At 36.8% G+C, this 25,452-nt stretch overlaps 1 pseudogene; it reads right to left on the bottom strand.

The window, feature by feature from the left end:
- Nucleotides 1-10,245: 10,245 nt before the first annotated feature.
- On the bottom strand, nucleotides 10,246-25,154 carry LOC119511359 (annotated as a pseudogene).
- Nucleotides 25,155-25,452: the final 298 nt, after the last annotated feature.

Below are 25,452 nucleotides of genomic sequence, written 5' to 3'. Positions count from 1 at the left end.
AAAGATATTGTGATAGGAGATGGTTTCTTATACCATACACCTAAATTGTGAGCAACCAAAGAACATGTAGACAAATGGGATCACCTCAAAATTAAACAATTTTGTACATCAGAACTCTTTGTCAGAAAGGTAAAAAGGCAGCCTATAAAACAGAGAGAATATTTGGAAATGACATATCAGACAAGGTTTCATATCCCAAATGTAAAGAATGATCCTACAACTCAACAACAGAAAGACAAAAAAAAAACAATTTAAATTGGCAAAAGACATGGACAGGAACTTTTCTGAAGAGTAAATACAAATGACTCAAAAACATATGAAAAAATAATCAACTTCATTTGTTATAAGGGAAATGCAAATCAAAGCCACAATGAGATATAATCTCACACCTAACAGAATGGCCATTATCCAAAATAACAGAAAATTACAAGCACTTGAGAGGATGTGGAGAAAGAGGCACACTTATTCACTCTTGCTGAGAATGTAGAATGGTGCAACATTCTGGAAGGCAGTGTGGCATTTCCTCAGGAATCTAAGTATTGATGCTCAATATGACCCAGGTATTCCATTACTAGGTATATACTCAGAGGAGCTGACAGTTAAGACACAAATTGATATTTTTAAACTGATGTTTATTGTGGCATTATTGATGATATCCAAGAGATGGAAACAGCCCAAATGTCCATCAACAGATCAGTGGATAAGCAAACTGGTACATACATATGTTGGAATATTACATAGCTGTAAGACAGAACAAAATCATGGAACATATACTAATGTGGATGAGCCTTGAGGATGTTGTGTTGAAAGAAAAGTTAGCCAGAAACAGAAGGACAAATACTGTATGGTCTCACTTATAAGAACTAACATTAATGATAAACTTTGAGAGTTAAAAGCTGATAACACAGGCTATCAGGAGATAGAAAGAGGGTCCAGATCAGGCACTTGATGCTGAAGGACAACAGAATGTTCAGCACGATTGACTGTATAGATCCCACAATAGATACCATAATACTTTGTGATGGAGCACAATACTGAATGTACCCTGAACAAAGATATCCATGTGTAAGGCTGGAATAGGTGGGCTAGGTATATGTATGACACCTGAGTTAATGATAGAAGATAAAGACTGGGACGTTTTAATTCTGCAGAAACTGAAGTGATTTATGATTGCAACTAAATGTACAAATATAAAAATGCTCTTGCCTGTGAGAGAACAAATGAATGTAAGTATGCAGAGTGTTGGAAAGGGGAGGGTAGTGTGGAAAAATATAATCAAAGCAAACTGAAGCCTATGGTCAACAGTAGCAGTGTAATATGCTTCCCTTAAATATAACAAAGAAAACATACCAAAGTTAAATGTGTATGAGAACTCACTCTCTGCTGCTTTTTGCTTCAGAGAAGATGTCAGTGCAGCCACCAGTGCTGTTTGTATGTCTGAGTAATATTTGTTGATCACCCATTGCAGGAGTTTTCAAAAAAATCATAACTGATCAAAATATTTCAGATAATTGGAGGATAGACAGTGCCACAGCATCCACTTATGAGATAGGAAATCCTCCTGATTATCAAGGGCAAAATTGCATGAAGAAGCATGATATTCCTATGAATCATGTGGCCTGGTAGTTTACCAAAGAAGAATTTGCCACATTTGATTATGTACTATGTATGGATGAAAACAATCTTGGATATATGAATAGAAAAGTTAGTGAAGTTAAAAACCACAAAGTGAAAATTGAACTGCTTGGGAGCTATGATCCACAAAAACACCTTATTATTGAGGATCCCTATTATGGAAATGACTCCAACTTTGAGACTGTTTACCAGCAGTGTGTTAGCTGCTGCAAAGCATTTTTGGAGAAGTCACACTAAAGCTGAATCCATTCATTGCTGAAGGCCAACAATGATTCACATCCTAAACAGTGATGTTCTAGGTTTTTCAGTCAATCTGTGTGTTAAAAGTGCAATGCTTCATAGCTCATGGCCACAACTTTCTTTTTCAATTTTTTATCTTAAAAAATAATTGTAGATGGAAATCAATGCTGTGTTTGACAGAATAATTAATAATAATCTTTGATGCAGTCAATTTGTGGGGTACATTAATGTCCTTAAACAAGTTGGACCACTTATCTTGCCCCAATTACAAAAATAGTGGAACAAATAAACAGTAGAACCACAAAATACTATGTCTGTGTGTGTTTTATAACAATCATTTCTTTCCAGTGTTTAAACTTAAGATACTAATCCAGTGACAGCTAGCATTCTAATATGCTTAATAAGTAATTAAAACATCACTTTCAGGCCCAAGTCAATACCTGAGCCTGTTGAGACTTTTAAATAATCTACCTCTTTATTAAGTAGATATGTATAACTTGATGGACAGATGTCCTCTATTCACATATGCTACCTCTCTTTTTACCCCAGGGTGACTTAATGAATTAAAAATCCTTAGTCATGGGGCTTCACAACCTTGATTGGAAGCATTTTGATTCACACATGCTCTGAGTGCACAGTTGTATGTTAGAAGGATAGGAAAGGAAAATGACTTATGGTATGGAATAAATCTTTTGCATTATTCTTAATTTTTGTTTATCTAGTTTATTTCATGAGGAAGTCAGTTTTTTTGCTCCCATTTGGACCACCTCACCTCTGCAAATTTATATCCAGAAAGGACACTGTATGCTGTTTCACCTTATGCTCACTTTTGACAAATGGAAAATACATATATATACATATGACTAAATGTGAAAACATTCATGAATGTAGCTCTATTTTATCAATGGGTTGTGACAACTCAGAAAAGAAAACTTATTGTGATCACATTGATTTATCTTTGCCCACCCATCTATGGCCAGTTTTGGTATTTCTTGACCTGGACAAAGAGTTCAGGTCATCAGAGTTTTTCTTCTCCTGCCAACACTAATATTTTGATTCCTAGGTGCTTCAATGAAGCAGACATCTGTAAGTCAGTGCTCAGATTGTTGTCTTTTAATAGAATTTTATGGGATCTATTCACACACTATACAACAATATGAAGTGTACAATCAATTGTTCACAGTATCATCATATAGTCATTCACTCATCAGCATAATCAATTTTTGAACATTTTCATTACTCCAAAAAATATAAATAAAAATAAGAATTAAAATAAAAATAACAATAAAAAATTAAAAAACAGTACCCAAAATATTTCATATCCCTTCTACCCCTTTATTCATTTACTTTTGGTCCCCTGTTTTCTACTCATCTATCCACACACTGGAGGAAGGTAGTGTGAGCCAAAACATTTTCACAATCAAGCAGTCACACTGTAAGCTATATAGTTGTATGATAATCTTCAAGAATCAAGGCTACTTGGGTGCAATTCTACAGTTTCAGGTATTTCCACCTGGCTTTCTAATAAACTAAAAACTGAAGGGGGTATCTCTATAATGCACAAGACCTCCACAATGACCTCTCAAACCCATTTGAATCTTCCAGCCACTGAAACTTTATTTTGTTTCATTTCTCTTCCCCCTTTTGGACCAGAAGTCTTTCTCAATTCTATGATGCCATTTCCAGGCTTATTCCCAGGAGTCATGTCCCAAATTGCCAGGGAGATTTACATTCCTGTAGGTCCTGTACCACATAGTGTTGAGGGCAATAAGTTTATCTGCAGAGTTGGCTTAGAGAGAGAGGTCACATCAGAGCATCAAAGAGGGTCTATGGGGGTGACTCAGGCACAAATTTAAGTAGGCTTAACATCTTGTTTGAAGTAACAACCTACATAATGGAAAGCCCCAATATGAAGGGCTCAGCCTGCTAAACTGGTAGTCCTCAGTACTTGTGAGAATATCAAGAATTCTCCAGGTAATGAAGTTTAATATTTCAAGGTGGCTTTGCAAATACTTCTTAACCTCTATTCACATTATGCTGGGATGCATTGGGTCTTTACAGTAACCTGTACAATCCAGCCAGATCTCACTCCTTATTCAAGGTCCCATGTAATTATATTTTTTAATAAACTGACCATACTAGTTAAATTATATAGTGTGCCACAGAAAATACAGATTTTGCACCAAAGAAACATCTTTTCCTTTGGTCTCACATAGAAGTTGAAGTTTTAAAACACAGCCAACATCACCCTTTACACTTTATTCTGACTTACCTTAGTCCCAATGAAGTCCATGTATCTAATTTGTACATATATCTAATTGAAGTCTGATCTCTTTTTCAGCTTTTTTAAAATTTGCTGTATGGGTTAATGCTGATATTCATAGCTGTCCAACTCTGGCCCTGAGTCTCAGGTATCACACAAATACCCAAATTTCCAGGGACTGACCTAGATATACATGAAACAGCTCAGCATCTCAGAATTTAGAAATAACCATTACAACTCATGAATGGATGTGACTTCTGTAAGAGCTTACAATGTAGGGACATTTACAATAAGCCTTCCCTTGATAAATTATGCTCTCAGGTTAAATTCTCAGTCTGCACATTATAGTTAATTCATATTAGCAAGGCACTGTTTTTCTTTTTGATTCTGGCTTTTTTCACTGAACATACGGTCCTCAAGTTCCATTCACCTAGTTGCATACCTCGCAGTTTCATTCTTTCTTGCAGCTGCTCAATGTTCCATCATATATGCATAGCAAAGTTCACCATTGTGTTTATCATTTGATGTACCTTAGGCCACCTCTATCCATTGAAAATCTTGAATATTGTTGCTGAAAACACCAGTGTTCAAGTGTCCATTTGTGTTCCTCTCTCAGTTCTTCCAAGTACATGCCCAACAAAATGGTTACAGGACCACATGTGAAACCCATTCTTAGTTTCCTATGGTACCACCACACTGTTTCCCAGATGGTCTGCACCAGTATACTTCCCCACTAACAGGCAATAGGAGGATCCCTCTCCACATTTTCTCCAGCACCTGTATCCCTCTGTTTATATATTTTTTTAAATTAATGTTTATTGAGATATATTCACAAATCATACAATATCACACAAATTATACAATATCCACTGTTCACAGTACCATGATATTGTTGTGAATTCATCACACCAATTTATTTTTTGAATATTTTCCTTAAACCAGAGAAAGCAAGAATGAGAGTAAAAAATAAAAGTAAAAATAACATCCAAATCATGCCCCCTCCCACCCTATTTTTCAGTCAGATTTTGTCCCCATTTTCTACTCATCCATCCATAGAGTGAATAAAGAGAATGTGATCCAAAAGGCTTTCACAACCACCATGTCACAATTGTAAGCCTCATTGCCATACAATCCTCTTCAAGGGTCAAGGCTACAATGTTGCAGTTTGGTAGTTTCAGGTATTTACTTCTAGCTATTCCAATGCATTAAAACCTAAAATGGGTTATCTATATAGTACATAAGAATGCCCATCAGAGTGGTCTCTCAATGCCATTTGGAATCTCTTAGCCACTGAAACTTTTTGTTTCATTTCACATCCCCCTTTTGGTCAACAAGATGTTCTCAATCCCATGAGGTCAGGTCAAGATTCATCCTTTGGAATCATACCCTGCATTGCCAGGAGATTTACAACCCTGGGGTTCAGATCCCATATAGAGGGAGAGCAGTGAGTGAATCTCCCAATTTGGCTTAGCTAGAAAGAGAGGGCCACATCTGAGCAACAAAGGGGCACTCAAGTGGAGATTCCCAGGCACAACTACAAGCAGGTTTAGCCTCTCCTTTACAGTAATGAACTTCATAAGGGCAAGTCCTGAGATAGATGACTGAGCAAACCAAAGCACCAGTACTCCATGTCAGCATTTGAACATATTGATTACTACAAAAAAGGTTTTTTTCCTATACAAATAATAAAAAAGGTAATGAAAAGAAAAATAAAATATACAATTCATAGAAGAGTAGGGTCAGACAACACCACTACCAAGAATCCCATATCCCTCTCTTATACACCCCTCTCATACACATTTTTTAAAATTATACAATAAATTTCTTTATTTTCAGCACTGTGTGGCAAAGGAGCAACACACTAAGAACCATGTGAAGTGCCTTGGAAACCAACAGAAAAATAGATCTTAACTTTATAAATATATACCCTTGTGAAGAAGAGATTTACTTTTGCTGACATTCTTCAATAATTCCTTTGAGATTTGTATGTTGTTGACAGTTTGCAAATGTCTGTACATTAGTATACCTTACAGTAACACCACTCTTTGTTTTAGAAAAAGATAATTCTCCACATTTAACATATAGTTCCTGAAATGATACTTTTTCCTGACCAGTTGAAATTGCAGAGAGTATTTCTTTAGAAACATAAGCAGAACCTGGAACTATATTTTCATATTGCTTATACTATGATTTGGCACTTTTGAAATTAAATTTCCAGAGTATTATTTGAAATTGCATGAATGAAAAAGAAAACATCAGTCTTATTTTGGAGACAGTGGAGTGTAAATCTGTGAATAACCATATCAAGGCTAATTTCAATTGTTCTTTGTATAATAAATGTAAATTAGTATTCCAGCTATTGTGCAATATGTAAATACTGTAAATAAACACAATAACTGAAGTGTTTGTTATAATGAATTGTCTTCAAGGTGATTCTTTACTTCCTCTCTAAAAAAGTAATTATAGGAAATCCCTGATCTACAAATCATTTGAGATTATTACACCAAGAGAATGCTTCTGAACATATAAAGCAGAAATAAATGAAAATTAAAAGGCTAAAGTTCCCTGTAAGGGACAATTAAATTCATTTTTTAACAGTAGAGGCCATTACATAGTGGTGACAGAATTTCTTCAGAAAGAACCCAATAGGACCTGATTTGGTAGTGAGTATTCACATAAGCTTGCATCCCTGAATTTCCCATGACTTTGTAATTATGAAAACACAAAATTAAGAGACCATAAAATTTCTAAATAGTCTGATTTTTACATGTAGATATATTTTAAATTCATCTGACTGTATCCAATTTTAAAAGGTTCATGTGAATTCAGCAGAGCAATGAGTTTCTTTGTTCCTATGATCGTATAAACAGATGAAACGATATAACGAGGACAAACTTAACATTAATGTATGATAATTAATTTGAATATCAATATTTAAAAATAGCTATGTAAAATTTAAACAAATACATGATTTTATCTATAAATGTAAATGCACAGAACAAAGTAAGAAATTTCTTTGGGATTCATTAATCAATTACTGAAATGATAGGCCAGGGTGTAATTTTTGAAGCATCCTTAATTTTACTTTCTAATTGCAGGTAATTACTTGACATTTTCTTCAGAATCCTTACATTTTAGGAGTACAATGATCAAATTCAAATTTTTTTCATCTCCTAGGAATAGCTTTTTAGAGTAAGACCGTCATCAAGTAATTCCATTAGGTCACTGAAATTACTATGAAATTACTAAATAAAAATAAAGTTTCCTGTGTCTCTAATTGTTGTTTTGAGGAAATTCATTTCAATTCCAAGTACGCATAAGTCTCATGTTTTAGGATTTCACAGAGCAGGGGCCATCTTTGATAATGCTATGCTACAAAGTAGATTTCCATAATGATTTGAAAGGGGAATAAAGATAACAGCAGATTAACAATATGATGGTTTAAGGCTACTATGTAGATTTGGCTACTTAGATGATTTGCATACTATATTTGGGGTGAAAGATGAAATTGCTGAATCTATGGATACCAAGAAGTTCTATGCATATCTAGTTCATAATATACTTTTACAGCTTCTACTCAAGTGGAAAAAGAAGTACCAGCTAAACAGCTGAGACATATATGCTTGAACCCAGCCAGTCAGGCCAGATTTTACTCCATTGGTGAAAAGACTCCACCTACAAACATTTTTCTGACCTCTGCTGACATCAACTTCAGTACTAGCTTTAACTTTGTGGCAGCCACATTCAACTGTGAACATGGGGAGATAGAAATAGGGGAGAGTGAAAGAATAATTACAGCAAAATATGCATTAAAAATAAAAGACCAAGGAGATTAGCTTCCATGTGTCTTGGTATTATTGTAGATTTTGTCATTAGCATGTTAACTATAGTTTTTATCTTGTTTGATTCATGATACCCCCATGAAACCTTAAGTTAGTTTGAGTAGATATCTTGTTGGCAAACAAAATAACTAAAATAAGGGCCAAATAGCTTCAAGACATCTTAAACATGATCCTTCAAGATCAGTTGTAGTTGTATCTATTCATGGTCATTAGAAGTTTTTCATGGTTGGTGGTAGGGGAGAAAAAGTAGCAGTTCCCCAATGTGGTTCTATGTTCAATCAAAAGTCTTGAAGGAATGGGAAATGGAACACAGAGGACCACATTAGAAGACTTAAGTTTGTTGTTCTAAGAATGAAGTATGATGTTAGATTCTTTGGCTTCAAGTAAGAGAAAAGGACTCTAGTTAATTTAAAGGGCCTGCAGGAAGGATATTGGGGTAGCTGACAGAATTGAAGAGTTAAATACTGAGTTAAGAAAGGCAAGGCCAGTATTTCTCTGCATTTCTAGGATCCATGAGACTCAAAGACCCAAGAAGAAATATCTGACAGCTGGTCTAAGGAAGCAGCCCCACTGTTTTCTTTGTGAGGTGAATATACTGTGATTGACAACTAAATTACAACAAAGGTGATAGGAAAGAAAACATTCCTAAACCTCTAATGTCCAGAAGGTAACATACTTTCTGAGATTCATGTCAAATAAATATATGATCCATGTTTCTTCTACATGATGGTGATTATTTTAAACCCTTGATAGTAGGTACCATGTATGAATTTTAAAAGCTATAAACAGACAATGGATAAACAAAATGTGATATATCCATATAATGGATTATTCTGCTTTAAAAGGCCTGAAGTTTTTATCTATGCTGCAACATGAATGAACCTTGAAGACATCATGGTGACTGAAATTAGCCATCACAAAAGGACAAATACTTAATAATTTCCCTAATGAAATATCTAAAATAAGAAAATTTGGAGAAAGAAGGTAGATTAGAGGTTAACTGGGGCTGTGATTAGTGGGAGGAAGGGGAGTTTTTGAATAATGGGTATGGAGTTTGGGGTGATAAAAAATTTCAGTATTGGAAGGAGGTGATATTCCTTCCAATTATGAACATAGTGTCACTGCATTGTGTACTTAACAGTTAAAATGCCAATTTATGTTCTATTTACCACTAAACAAAAAAAAAGATGCCCCCCATACTAAAAAGGCTCATTTTTCTTTGTAGCTATGGCAACAAGGAAACGGAACTCAATGATATCTTGCTCCACTAAGTAGATGAAATCCAGTGACAGCAACACATTCTGAGAACATGGCTTTAAATCTGCTATTGATCTGCCAGGTCTCTGTAAGCAACAAAGCCAAAGAACTCAGTCTTACCCCACAAAGCACCATTTGAAGTAAACAATTTGATTATCCCACAGAGATGACCTCTGACCACCATAGCATTTCTTACTGAATAAGCCATCAGCCCAGCTTGTTTGTTTTAGATTGCATATTAGTCCAATCTTTGACTAACATAGTTAGTCTTTGACTCAACTTACCCTCCAAAGCAACAAAGAGAATTGATGGGAGAATTGCTTGATATTCAAAGCTAGTGTATGAAAGTCAGATGCTCATGACAGATGCTGCTGGGAACTGAATCATGCCCCACACGAAAGACATGTTCAAGTCTTAATATGCATTCCTGTGGATCCTCCCCTAGCTCCTCCTGGACCTTTCCACAATCCAGCTAATGCCTGATGTTGGGGGTTGACATACCCAAATCTTCATTTCTATTCCTGTGGCTATGAACCTATTTGCAAACAGGACTTTGGGAAGGTGTTATCAGTTAATTTGTGGCCAAACTGAATCAGGATAGGTTTTTAATTCACATGAATTGAGGACTGGTAAAGAGAAGAAAATTGGAAACAGAGAGAAGCCAGAAATCAGAGAAGGCCACAGAAGGAGACCAGGATATCACCATGTGATGGAGGCTGGCCAACAAAAGAATGCTGCCAGATACTTGAGAATGCATGGCTTTGCTGACATCTTGGCTTGGGACTTCTAGCCTTTCAAACTGTGAGCCAATAAATTTTCATTGTTTAAGCCAATACCTTCTGTCAGTTTATCACAGCAGCCTGGAAATTATGAAAGTTGCCCTTGTCAAATTCTTGTGGTTTGTATTCCCCCAGAGGCTATTACTGAGAAGTAGTTGGGGATGAGGATGATCATACCTGATGGTCTGGAGGGAGCAAGTCTGAAGTCTCAAGGCCTTACATAGCATCCTTATTCCATTATGCCCAAATTGTTTTGGCTCAGATACAGATTAATCAGACTTTTATTGGTGCTGAGAGCAGAGGAGAGTTCAATGTAACTGGGAGGACTGAGGGAGAATCCACACAGCCTGTTGTCAAAACAAATTAGTTCATTAGTTCAACAAATGCTTGATAGAATTCTATATTCCATGCATACTCTTGGGTGCTGGGCAATCCAGAAGTGGCCAATGGAAGACTCTGCCTTTAGGGCTTGTTCTAGTAACAGAAAATGGTAACATCTGCAATATTCTACATAGAAGGAAGGAATAAGGTCAAGGGGTAAAATAAATAGTAGGGGGTGCTAGTAATGATGGTTGAAGAATACATCAGGGGGTGAAGGGAATGAAACATTGAGAGATCTGGACAAAGAACTTGCCAGGTAGAGGAACAGCCCGGGCAAAAGCCCTGAGGTTATAAAATATTCACACAACTCAGATTTTCAAGACATCCAGCTTTTGAGGGAACAAGCCAGGGATGGTGGTAAGAAATGAGGTCATAGGCAAGAAGGTGCCAGATAAAACAAGGCCCTTGAGCCATGACAAATTTCAGATTTTACTTGGAGTAAGTTGGGGAATCACTGAGGGCTTTGAGCAGAGAAATGTGACATGAGTTGATTTACATCTCAGAAGTTAGTTTTGGTTAAAAATGGTAGGGGAAAAAACAGAGGTAGCATGACAGATGCATTTGTAGTCTATAGAACAACACAGATGTTACCACTGGAGGTTGTATGAGGAAAATCAAGATATACAGGACATTGAAATAGATTTGGTTTGAGGTTTGAAAGGAAAAGGCAATGAAGATAACACATCAATGGCTTTGTTCTGAATAAATAAGAGTAAAATTTATTTTGAGATGCAGCAGTTGCAGTTTTAGGTGGGGAAAAGATCAATTCAGTTTTGTACAAGCATGTTTGTGATGCCTACCAGAATTCCAAGGGGAAATATGTTAGATGCTGGATAAGTGCAGGACAGAGGAGAAAGCTTTCTTCCATCTGGAGTAGGTGAAATGGCCAGAGACAGAGAAACAGAAGATGATAAAATTTCTCAAGGTGTATGTGAGTGTGTGTGTGTATGTGTGTGTGTATTCTACATGATAAGGGAATATTTCATGTGTTCAAGTTTTCTCTAGGACCTAAACTAGAATAAATCTCTCAAATACTTAGCATAATGCCTGGCACAGAGCCCTGTAAAGTCAGTACATATTTCATTATCATAATCATCTTTTGAGATGGATGCAATTAACCCTATTTCCTAGACTGTATAATGAGATTATATCCCTAATTCATTACAGCTGCCTAGATAAAGGGTAGGCATCCTTTCCCATACCAGCAGAGTTTATGAATAAGGGGCCCTTTCTGCCCATTAACCTTACAGATTTCCTGACAACAGGTACATACCGTGAGTTGTAGGAACCAGTGGTTCCCTACCTGTGATTCTGAGTTGTTACTTACTCAATCAACACCTTTAGTGCACTGCAAGTTGCAATTACTCTGAGAGCTTTAAAAATACCAATGCCTGGTCTTAACTCTGGAGATTCTGATTTGATGGATCTGAGATTTTCAAACACACAAATATTTCTACTATGCAGTTTTGGTTGAGAACTACAATTTCACTATATTCTCTTGTACTGTACAGGCTAGGGAAGAACTATCTTGAGAGTCCTTTGTGGGTACTTGATTGATAATGCCTAATTCACATAGGATTTGTAAGACTAAATAGAGTCAGAGGCCATTTTTCTGCTCATTGTGACAAAGCTTTCAGTTTCAGTACCTAATTTCTTCCTCTCTGAGTGTTGGAATTTGGGGAAAAGCAACCATTTCTTGATGCTTGTATCCCTGAGGAATTACAGGCTAAAAATTTTTCATTGGGGACCTATCAATAATCCAGCTTAGAACCTATTCCCTTAGCCATCCCAGTGAGCTAAGAACACTCAATTGGCTATTCAAATTCTTTCTGAATTACAGTTGGAAGTGTCTGCTATACTGATATATCATTTGAGATACAGATTAAAATTTAAGAGAATAATTTACCATAGACATTTCAGGTTACACAATGGCTCCTTCAAAGCCTCACACAGAGACTTCAGTCCAATGATTCCTATATTGTTCAGCCCCAGATCCAAATGAGTTAAACTTGACTTTTCTTGGAGCAGCTTTGAGATATGATTGCAACCAACTTCTGTTATGCTGCAGCACCAAAGCCTAGAAGATATCCACATGGAAAAAATCTTAGTCCTTCCTGTCTTGATGCTCCAACACTAAAACCCTCCACCATTAATCCAAGAACTTTAAACTGGTTTAGAAATGGAGAAATGGAAATAAAATCATTGGGTGGTGTGATACGGGATACTGCAGGCCCACCAACCCACCTACCCAAAGAAGTCCATGTCTTGATCCTAAGAATCTGTGAATGCTGTTTTAAATAGCCAAAGGGATTGTGCAGATGACCAAGTTGAGCATATTGAGTAGGGGAGATTATCCTGGATTATCTGGATGGACCTAATGTCATCACAAGCATCCTTATAAAAGAGAGGTAGGAGTGTCAGAACAAGGAAGTAGATGTGATGATGGAAGCATAGATCAAAAAGGGGTTAGAAGATGCTACATTGCTTCTTTGAAGATAGAGGAAAGGGCCATGGGCCAAGGACTGAAGCTGGCCTCTAGAAGCATGAAAACACGAGGAAACTTCTCTGCTAGGGCCTCTGGAAGGAAAGCAGCCATGCTGACACCTTGATTTTAACCCAGTGAGAACTGTTTTGAGCTTATGGCTGTAATAATTTTAATTTAATCAATTGGTGTTGTTTTGCATCACTACATTTATGGTAATTTTTGTGACAGCAATAGGTAACTAATAGAGGTGGTATATATTATTTATACCCTATTTATAGAATAGAGGATCTTAAACTTGCCTGCTATCTTCTATTCAGAGAAGTGACCAGTTAGCTCAGCTCCAAAATCCAATTGATAGAAAGGTGGAGGACACATCTCTGATCCACACAAATTTTGGAATGGATCCCAGATATTAATTATCCAAATACACAGAACACATGTGTTATTTTCCTGAAACTGTTTTTTCCTTCTCCTGCCTTGCTATTGGAGTTTTGCTAATAAAATTAAGTTCAGAAAATAAAAGATGCCTGAAGATAACAATGGTTGGGGTAGAAGTCAGAATAACAGTCCCCCCAAATTTTTCACATCCTAATCCTTGTAGCCTGTATCACCTTCAGCAAGCAGATGGATTTTGAGATCTAATTAGGACTAAGGATCTTGAGATGGGGGTGATTATCCTCAATTATCCTGGATGGTCCAATATAATACAAACTTCACAAGCCCATAAAAATAGAGGACCATTCCAAACCATAGAGGTATAATAAAGGTTTAACCAATAGTTGCTAGTTTTCAAAAATGGTGGAAGGGGATCATGAGCTAAGGAGTGCTGCCACCTTTAGAAGCTAGGAACCACTCAGTTTACACCAGCAAGAAATAGGGACCTCTGTCCTATAAAGACAGGGAATTTAATTCTGCCAAAAGCCTGACTGAGCAAGACAATGAACTCCTGGCTCAACTACTTTGTCTCCAGAGACAGTTCCTTTGATTTTAGCCTAGTGAGACCTATGTTGGTTTTTCTGGCCTATACAACTGTAAGATAAATTGGTGTTGTCATTAAATTAGTGGAAATTTGTTACTGCACCAATAGAAAACTGATGCAACTGCTTTTTAGTTTAATAAACTAAGTGATAGAATAGGTTTTGGTTTCCACAAATCCTCCTGTGAGGTGGTCAGATCCTAGAAGATAACTGTCATGTGATACATCCAGGGGAGTGGGACCACAGGCAGCCCCAAGTGTATCACATGGCAGTCAAGGCCACATGCTCAGAAGGGATATGAGGCATGGATAACTGGCCTGTGTGTGGGAAATACACATCAATCTCCCTGGCATAGCTTAGTAACTTCTAAGTTTATGGAAACTCATTCAATGCTGGGGGAATAGAAGATGGTCCAAATGAGACTCAAGTCAAACATTGAAAATTTAGTAAAATGGAGGCTGGGATTTAAAAATGTATTGAATTGATGTTTAAATAAATAAAAAGACTTGATCTAAATTTCCTGGGAGTCATACCTTAGCATGATACCTGGCATAACAATAATTGCTTAATAAGAGTCACCCATCAATATTTTGATTTTGTTTAGATGCTTTGGATGACAACAACATAATTCAATTTTTAATTTGAATATAGGGTTAGCAGGTATTATTCCCTATAGAAGTTCACATTATTTTATTTGGGGGATTTTAAGACAGAATGGGAAATCAATCCTTTCCCTCTACTTATTTCCTACCATAAACTTAATACTCTAAATTTTAAGTGGACAAATAATTTCCAGACACTGGATGTATTAAAATATGTCTCTGGTTAAAACTACTTATCTGGAAAGCAGTTACAAGTTTAACTCCCGGGAGGTGATTTTTCAAGTGACAAGAGCCCAGGAAGTATCAACACTAAATAGAATCTCTGAATAGAAACAATGAGCACAACACTGTTTTCTTTTTATTATTGTCTTAACTACAATTTTAGTATTGACAAGAGGGTTATGTTAAGTTTGCTGCCAAATAACTCATTTACACTCAACTTAAGTAGAGTTTACCTGACACTTGCAAAAACACAGGTTAAGAATCAGACCTGGAAACCAGCTACACTCTGAAAATCCTTAGAGAATTTTGTCATTGCTTCCTTTAATTTTTTATCTTCCCTCTCCCCAGGTCTCCTGGGATTTAACCACTTAACCAGCATCATTTCTTGGGCTATTTATAGGAATTAAGTTTTGTTATATCTTTCCTACTTGGTTCCATGGTGTGTGTGTGCATGTGTGTACCTGTATACATGCATGTGCTTGTGTACACACACTAAGGCAGCCATATGGTACTTACACCAGGGTCTGTAGCTTGCATTCAGGTAACACAAGCTGTCACACAAAAGTTTCACCCCTCCATCCCTGAGGTCATTCTTGGCCAAGCACAGCTGTGTCAGCCTCTGGTTGACAGAGCAGAAGCAAGGTCCTTGCAGCAGGCTTCTGTGAGGTGACAGTGTTCCAAATTACAGAAGCATCACACAAACAGCAAGCTAGTGAGAGCATTTCCAAAGTCTAGACCACTTGGCTGCCACAAATGCTACAGAGTCTTCAGCTAGCACCCTATTTGTTAGTTTCCCCCCTTTCTCAAGTGCTAGTTAACACAGGCATGAAGGAACAGCAAGAAAAGGGCATTATGCAGGAGTCATGTACCTGGTAGCAGGCATGGAAAGCCCATCTTTTTATCAATAGAAGTTTCCATGTGGGTTGCCTGGTAGACTGCCAAGGCCAGGTGTAACCACTACCCTTCTCTCTGGAGCCCCAGACCTAAAATGGAGATTCCCCACAGGAAGAGGGAAGAGACTTATGACAACCTCTGCAGGGAGCACCCTGGATGGGTCAAAGTTATACACAACAATTTCACACCCTCTTCAAACAGCTCACTGGATGTGAGGTTCAGGCATGCCAGGGACTGGATGATTTTGAGGGTTGAGGAGAGATCAGCCCATTGCTGAGTGGTGGTTGAACAAGATTCCAATCTACAGGAGATATGGAAACAAGACATTCTCAAGAATCCAGACACTGTAGGAATGTCTCCCAGTTTTGCATCCCACTCCATTATATTTTACACCTTGTCTGGAGTTATTTTGAGCCATGTTTCTCAAAGTGTGCATTTGTATCATCTGGGATCCAGATGGAAATGCAAATTCTCAGTTCTCACCTTTGAAATACTGACTCAAACTCTGGATGTAAAGTCCAGTGATCTATGTTTTAAAATCCCCTACAGTCATCTGAAAGACATGTTAAAAAGATTCCTGGGTCATACTCCAATAATTTAATTCAGAATATCTGGGGTGGGACACAAGATTTGCTTTTTCATGAGTTCCCAAGTGAATCTGCTGCTGCTGATGGTCTGGAGACTACAAATTGAGAAACACATAGAAGTCCCTTTAAGCATATTATGCAACAAAATGCACACTTTATTCCCAGAGACATCATGTACTAATGAAACTTCATTAGAACAGTATAGATTATCATTAAGGACTCTAGAGTGAGAGTTTCTCTTAAAATTTGTTTTCTTATTACCAGCTCTGTCATTTGCTATGCATGAAATTCTGGGCAAGTTACTTAACTTAATTCAAGCCTCAATTCCTCCAAATTTAATTTGGGAATAAGTTGAACCCTCATGTTTCATGTTTAAATTTCACAATTCATGTCATACACCACCTGGAGTACATGCACCTAGATAAAATTCACTAAAACTCTGCTAAAAACATGTAGACCCTAAACTATAACATAGTAACAAAATCTAACTAAAAATCTGATTAGCCTCTTCAAATGAAATGAGCAAAAAATATATATGAAATCTCCTTCCCATATTGAATGCCAATTTACTCATTGGGAAACACATTAGGGATCAAAATTTTAGAGTCACAGTATGCTTCCCCCCCCCCCAGTTAATCCTCATATGAAAAAGAAAAAAAGTCATTGATGGTGGTCATAAGGAGGGGAACACATAGGTTTGGAACTTATTTCATTCAATCCCCAAATCCTTATGAGGGATGTATTATACCTTTTAACTTATGAGAAAAAAGACCTGTTAAACAGCCAAAGGTGGTATTAGAAGAGACAGAACCAGAATTTGAGGCCAAATTTTCACAAATACTGTCTCTGCTAGTACTCTAGTAGAGTAAAGAGAGAATTAATGGAACCTCATGACTGATCATCTCCAAGCCACCAAATAGGGAACTTCCTTAAGGGAGATCTCTCAAACCCCAAGACCACTGGGGAAGGTTCAGCTGGATGCTCCTGAAGGGTCCTTTCATGGAAGGATGAGACCAGGGGCTGCTATCCTGAATCATGACATAGGAAACATGAACTGTGAATAAACACTTCCTGATAGAAGATAACACCCAGATTCTGGGAGTTTCATGGGACTGAGTGATGTTGTGTATGCTTGTCTGGGTTGTTCACTGCTCAAGCCTCTTGTGACTAAACTCCAGTCTGTATTCTATTCTTAGTAGTACTGTCTGGAATCAGAATAAGAGACCATTATAATAATTCACCCAGGAATACTATATAGGCATGTGGCAGCTCTCCTTGGGTGATGAAGTTTTGGTGATGGTGAGATATACCTGAGATACTGAATTTCACATTTTGGGTCTCTCAAGACCTCACACAATGGTGGAAGTATATCAATCTAGTTATTGTCTTGAGGGGTCAGATGGGTCAGAGTCTCTTGACCACTGAAAGAGGGGCAGAAGTTCTGATAAGCATCCACAGAGGAGAAATTTTTGAGGCTAAGAAAAGGAAAACAATTGAGATTTTGTTCTTCTGTACCTATATTGTGTACAAATAGAAACAAAGGACTGCACTATGTTTAATCTTTATAAGAACAAAAGCTCTAACATTTTTAGTCATCTCAAACTTTTGCAAAAGGAAAATAAATCATAAGCAATCATTTCAAACAAAAGCTGTTCTATGGCTTTTTGGAAAAGGCAAGAAATGGAATGTCTCTTTTCCCTGAAGTCTTATCAATGGGCCCATTTCATGAACACTGTTTTTGGCAGAATATTTTATGATTGCAAGGAAATTTCTTGCCCTTAAAATCAGGATTACATGGTAAACATTGGCCTGAATACAGAAGAGCTTGCATTTCTCTATATCAAGGAAGAAAAACACTAGAGGATACTTCCAGCTGGAGAAAGTCTCAATGAAATGGAACTTCATTGATATCTAAGCTAGCTTCAATGAGTCTGTTGTGTTTAGTTCCTCCTTTCCCACCAATATAAAGTCATGGGCCTTTCCCAGCATATTATCTACCCAAAGATTATGTCCATGAAGACCCATGAAATGTTGGCTTGTATGGACAAAACCCACTTTGTTCTGAGAGCATTTAAGAGTGTAATTACCTTATTCTGTTTTTTTTTTTCTCTGACACCCCCTCCCTTACCAACTTCAACTGTTTGTTTTGTGTGTGTGTGTGTGTGTGTGTGGTCATTTCTGAATACACATATACCCAATTCAAGTGAAAGTCCACTTTTACTACTAAGTACTCAGTCTTCATGTTAGCCCAGCATGCTCTTGCCCTATCTCTGCACTGGTGCTTCTCTACTAGATGCGAGTTTGCACTCTAAGGAAAATTATGCAATGAATGCAGACATTTCTTGGTTGTCACAACTGAGGGTAGGGTTGTGTGGAGGAGGTGTTACTATTGATATCTAGTGGGCAGAGTCAAGGGATACTGTTAAAATATCTTACAATGCATGGAACAGTTCCCACAACAAACTATCCAGAACATAATGTAATACAGGCTGAGAATCACCACCTTATATACAATTCTGTTGTGGTCATAATAGAATAAAAACTGCCCTCAGAATTATGATGGTCTTTCTGGTGTTTTGTGAGCAAACTATATTTCATATTGCATTAAATTATATAACTCTCCCACTAGATAAATTTAAAGATGGGAACCATTTCTATTACTTGTGTCCTGAGAATCTGGTGGGAGTCCAGGCAAGGTGATCAAATATTGCTCCAAAATTAAAAATACAAGAAACATGCTCATGCCTTATCGGATTTGAATCTAGGGATTTGCTTCTACTTACACCACATCCTGGAGATTACAGGTGGAAAAGGTTACTTTTTCACAAAGCACTCTTACTGATGAGTTACTAAGGAAGCTTTCACTTATGTCAAAAAATAACAGATTATTGTTTGCACCAAACATGGAGCAAAGGTCCATTCAGAGAGGAAGGTTGTGCTGATCACTCTGGGCCCTGCAGGGAAGAGATGAAATGGAATGTTTACCAAATATTGCTGGAGAGGAAACCAACATTAGTCCATCATGGTGAAAACATTTAGGGCTGATGTGGACATATACCCCTAATAAATAGGTATAGCCCTGTAAGTTGGATGAATCACTCATTTAGCATGACAATGGGACAACTTGTGTCAGACATATCACTGGAGAAAGAACTAATGCTTCTTAAAACAACAGAAGGAGTTAGAATAATTAAAAATTCTAAGCACATCATTCATAAAAGATTGAGATCAATATACAAACAAGTAGGAAATATTTGAATATCTTATGGTATATCCATTCAGATTGTATTTGGCCATTTCTCAAGCTGGCTTCCAACTATAGTTGTTTACCTAAAATGATATACACTAAAATTTGAGGAAATATTAACTAGTCATATATTCATATAAACAGATACCTCAGAAAGTATTTACTTCCTTCTGGTGTTTAGTTCTGGGTGGGGAAATTTTTGGGTGACCCATAGTTTTTTTATATTTGTCAGTCTTGCCTTCATGTTCTGTATATCTATAATATCTTTATAATCACAATAAAGTACTTTGATTTCCAGGAAAATGATGAGGGCACTTGAAACCATAATATGTCACAAAGTTAAAACAGATTTGAGATGTTGACTAGAGAGTACTATCTGAAGGTTTTTGATGGAGGAAAAAGTACAGGTGTTGAAGGAAAAAATAGATACTGTAAGTTAAATATAATGATAGTGAGTACAATGTAATTGAAAGTAGCAGCTAATATTTAAGCTTTCATATGCAAAGTACTTGGAACAATGTGAGAATTATAAATACATTTACAACACACAAGTCTGAAGTAGGCATTATGGCAACTTGGAGATGATGAAATAGAGGCAAAGAAGGTATCTAACTCATTACACAGCAGGTAGAAGAGACAGAATTCAAAGTCAGAAAATCTGACTGCAACATCTATGCTCATTTCCCACCATCTTCTATCATCCAGCTTGTAATTGAGTGAAACCTATTTCAAAGCAGGTTAACCTTTTTCCAGAGCCTGAGAATTTCATCTTAACTAATAATCAAAATAATATTTCCAGCACTGCCTCTCACTCTTTTGACACTTTGACATTGGCCATTCAGCTTCTTTAACTTCAGATGGATGATGGCCCCTCTTCCTGAAGAAATGCAAGAATACATGACTAAGTTTTAGAAACTTTCACAAAGACACCAAATGGAAGGGTAATTTGAGCTACTGTGAATCTCACCCCCACACTTAGAAGAGCTCAGAGAAGAAATGAACCATCTCTAAAGGCAGGGAGTTTCATTAGCAGTGCTCCTTTAAAAGGAAGGCTATACATACTAGAAATTTTGTGACTTAATTTAGCAAAGAAAATCAGATGGAACTCAGATTTTCTTAGCTCTGGTGTCTCTTGTGGTGTTAAAACTTGGCTTCATCTTTTGTTTTACTAATGGAGCTTTGCACAATCAAAGCCACATATTCAAAATAAGCCATTTTACTGTAAATCTTTAGGCAACATATATTGCAAAAAGCTGTTAAGCCATAATTTGTGCCTTTTCAAGGAGCATGGTTTAGATGCCCTGGGTAAAAGTTATCAGAAACACTTTAGGGTTATGTTAGCAAAGTTTTATATCAATAAAGAAATCAAGCCACTAAACAAGCAAATCATTCTTTCTGACCTTGCCACTGAAAGAAGTGATCTAATGAGGAAACTTCATGATTTAAACATCTTGGGAGTTATAGTCCAGCAAGACTGTGGACCTGCTAAAAAGGGTAGATCAGAAATGAAAGTGAAAAATGGCAAACAAAAACAAGCTTTCATGAAAAGCATTAGCTTGTGTTACAGAACAGAATTACCATATAAACCTACAGACATCCTCAGATTTGTTCTCTTCTTCCCATGCAGGAGCTCAGCACTAGGCAACCAAGCTGTAGTTAATTAACAGACATTCAGCATTGTTGCCTTCATTACTTTTAACCATACCAAAGTTAATAAGGATATTGGTCTTGGGAGCTTCAATGAGAGAGAGGGGAAGTTATTACCATATTTTCTTCTTCATTCTAAACATTCTTAGATAACTCCTTCTAAGAGGGAAAATTTAGAGAAGGTATTCTGTCATTTGAGTGAGAGAAGATGAAAAATATCAGGATATGCAAGAAAGGACAATGTCTTTGGATTGCTGGTAATACTGAAGGAAGAGAAATTTTTACACCAATCTCTGATGGATCTGATATTTCCCAAGGGTGCTTCAAGATAACAACTCCTTTGTGAGAGAAGAGGGACCATGATTGAACATCAATGGAGTATTAATAAAGAGACCTCCACCAGGAAAGGAGAGGGAATTTTATTCTGGCACAATAAATATGCATAAGGATTTCAGATAAGTACCTTGAAAAATAGGTGAGTTGATAAGATTTGTAAGTATGATGGGAAACAATATATATATTTCAACATAAGATATTTGGAGTGTGGCCACAGCAATTTAAAAACCAATAGATCTGATTTCTTATTCCAGTGAAACATTTTTCTGAAGCCAATTGGTTAACCTGGAGGTAAGTTGACACTCAGATATGTTGATACTCAAAATACTCATGATATGTTGATACTCAAGATACTCAATATATGTTGATACTCAGATATGTTGATACTCAGTCTTCATCAACATCTTCCACCACTGAATTGAAGTGAATATCAAATGGTGTTGAGGTAGGGAAGAGGGAAAGGGAAGAAAGAAAAATTAAAGGAGAGAGGAGTGAAAGGAATTTTTATGTGGTTGATATGAGGACAGTGTTCTTAAAAGTTACTGGAGAACTACAATAAATGCATAATAGTGGCCTAACAACCTTTTATTATATCTCAGAAAAAATGAGCAGGCTTGGGAAAAAAGGACAAGCACAGTGAAAACATGGTAGTATAGGACAGTAAGGCAATACCTGGGTCTATACATGGATTTGGTTATAGAAACATAATATAGCTCACCTAACTGCAACATAACCAGATACCATTAGGGTTTCCTCAAAGAAAAGCACTCTTTTAAAAGCCAAAACACACACCATATTATAACAATGTGGTAAAACAGAAAGACGAATATACAAGTGTAGATTGGACAAGTGAAGCAGCTAGCTCTGTAGATCACCCAGCAGACAATACAAACCGTCTTCCAGATTCTTGGTCAAAACCTGGGTGAAATTGGTAGAGGATGTAAAGATAGTGACTTGTTTCCATGTAGATATGAAAACACAAGCACATGCCATTGAAATCTTCCAGTAGTATTACACCTTCTGCTGCTACCTGCCTCTGGTCATTCAATTGAATTTCCCTGCTCATTCACATGTTTAACTCATTGAAATTGCTGCATTGGGCTGCTGTGGAGACTCACTGGGAATGTGGTGACCCACACTCCCATTGCTTTGATTTCTCTGCAAAGCAGAATAAGCAGAGAAAGTGAAAAATGGAGTCAGTGAATTGAGGATGCTTAAAGAGAGAAAAATGATGAGCTTAGAAAAGACTTGAAATTGAATAACTGATTGAGCCTGGTCTCAGTCAGAACACAGGTGGCTTTAACTTAAGAGCAGTTATAACATGAAGGACAAAAATTGGTGCATGTAAGCAGAAAAGTCTCAAACCCAGAGGCTGAACTAGAATGAATCTAAGAGCCTTTATGTTCCACAAAATAAGAAAAAGTCTAAAAGGAAGGTGTGCATTAGAGCCAAAAATTATAGAGTTGTTCATGAGTCCATGTAATTGTAGTGTCATCTATTTGGTTTTCCTTGGAATTTCCTGTCTCCACATATAGTCCAAATTCTCCAAAGGAAGAGAAATAAAGACATACAAACACTAGGCCCATTTTATAGGTCAAAACTGTCCTTAAGTCTCTAGATATAGGTATTTGCAATGTGAGGATGTAAGGAGTTTTATTTGCTTCTATATTTAATTGTTTGGCTGAGTCTGTGTGCTGATGAGTGAGAGCACAGTTTATGGGGTAAAATTGTGTTGATTATCTTGGTTTCAACTTTAGTAGCTGTGTGAACTTGGTCTTTGAGTTTCCCTCAGTTGTCCTCAAATTCTAGCTTTTGTCACAGTCACCTGGAGGGTTTGTTAGATTGCTGGAACCACACCAAAGTTTCTGATTTTGTAGGTCTGGGGTGGGGTCTGAGAATTTGCATTTCTAACAAGTTCCCAGGTGATGCTGATGATGTTGGTCAGGGGACCACACATTGAGAGTTGCTGCATCAGATTCCTCATATGTATCACAGATAAGAAAACTTTCCTGGTAAGAGTTGCAAGGATTATTTGTGGTCTTTGGAAGAGTTTGGAATGCTGTCCAGCACATAGAAAATACTCAGATATTAATTGGCATAATATTTCTTTAAAAAGAGAGGGATTACAGAAAAATTTGAGGGAAATTATGCAGATACAGGGTTATGTCTATAGTTTGAATGTCTTATGTAATCATATTTTGTCCTTTGCCTTAATTCTGTCAAATCTAATAGAACAGTATTTTCCCTTAATTTCTTGACATAGTTACATTGTGTGTATATTTGTGTCAATGTAAATACAACCACTATATGGGTGTCCTATAAATATCAATATATATCAATGTATCACATTATCTGAATCTAATTAGTGACTATTTGGGTATGTGTATCTTTGTAGTCACACACCCATGTAATCACCAACCAGATCAATAGACTTTTCCAGTACCACATATAACCAGTCTTGTCTTTCTCAGTCAAAACTCCCAAGCATACTCATTATTTTGACTTCAACCACACAGATTAACTTTCTTTGCTATGAACTTATATAAATTAAATTATAGGATTTTTTTTGTATGGCTTCTCTTGGATATACTGTGTATTCCACATTATTGACTGAAAAATGTCCCCTGATATTGTCTATGCTTTAGAAAATGATCAACAGAAGTGTTTTGAATAGACTTGCATGTATTATTTTTTAATAATAGACCTAAGCACTAATTTATTTGGGGTGTATATACAGGAGTAAAACTGCTGGGACATAGGGTATATGTGAATATTTAACTTTGGCAATCTTGATGGTTTTTACTAGTGTAGTTTTGTCAACTTAACTCTTGCCAGCAATGTATAAGGCTTTGGGTTCCTCTATATTATATACAAGGTGGTATGATGTTTGCTTAATTGACATTCTGGAGGTGTAGTGCTCCATAACTTGGTTCTTAATTTGCATTTCTCTGTGGTCTCATGAGTTAAGCACCTTCTCCTGTGCTTATGGCCATTTGGGCATTTTCTTTGTTGAAGCACTTGTTCTAATATTTTATTTATATTCCCATTGAAAACAACTACCATTTTTTTCCATATATATGTGTTGGAATTCCTTATTGATCCTCTTAATAAATGTATCCATTACACATGTTTTCTGAGTTTGCAACCTGTCCTTTTGCTTCCAATGGTAACTATTCAATGAATCCAAGTTCCTAATTTAAAATTAACTGTGGTTTCTTAGCCTTAACTTTTATGGATAATACACTTTTTATCCCATTTAAATATCTTACTTCAAGAAAATGGAGATATTTTTTTCTTCATTGATGCTTTGTCTTCCTTTTCACTTTTAGGATCACAATCTATATCAAATTAGTTGTATGATGTAAGGTATGGCTCAAGATTTTAAATCCTTGATATCATTTACTTACATGAACTATTTATGTCAAGCCATGAAGTAGAAGGAACATCCTGCATGACTTTTACTGGTATTGAGTGGGGGTGATTTATCCCAAGTAAGAATAGCCCCACTCCTGGCAACTCAATAACTGATCTTTCTTATAAAGCTAATGATTCAGTGATTTCTTATCCTTCGTCTGACCCCCTGCTCCCTAATTCTTCTTCAACCCTGAAATCTAAAGTCTCACATTTTGGAAAATATGACTTCTCCATAGTAAGCATTTCACCTGCAACCCATTCTGGAGCAGCTGAACACTGATGACTTAAGGAAGTTCACATCTCTACTGAGTTCTTCTCCTGAAAGTTGAGCTACAGCAGATACCATGGTCTGAGGTGGAAGAGGCTAGCGGCATGCAACTGGCAGAGATTCTGATCAAGGGCCCCTCAGACTGCTGGATGATTGTGATCATGAGAATCTTGGAAAAGATGAACCTCGTAGAATTGGCTAAGCCAGCAAAAGGCTCAAGTCCTTGGTAATTAGAACTCAGTATATACTAGGCATTTGAAAGAAAGAATTAAGTCCCCATGGTTTTAGAAACATCAGGAATATCATTGCAACTTGTAAGAGTTTCATATATACTTGTTGAAATTTCTGTGCAGTTTAATGAGTTGAGCGCCTTCCC

The sequence above is a fragment of the Choloepus didactylus genome, chromosome 16 (genome assembly GCF_015220235.1).
Source record: "Choloepus didactylus isolate mChoDid1 chromosome 16, mChoDid1.pri, whole genome shotgun sequence".
In the NCBI taxonomy this organism is placed as follows: Eukaryota; Metazoa; Chordata; class Mammalia; order Pilosa; family Megalonychidae; genus Choloepus; species Choloepus didactylus.
The sequence above is the reverse complement of the archived record's forward strand: the minus strand, read 5'-3'. Positions and strand labels throughout refer to the sequence as shown.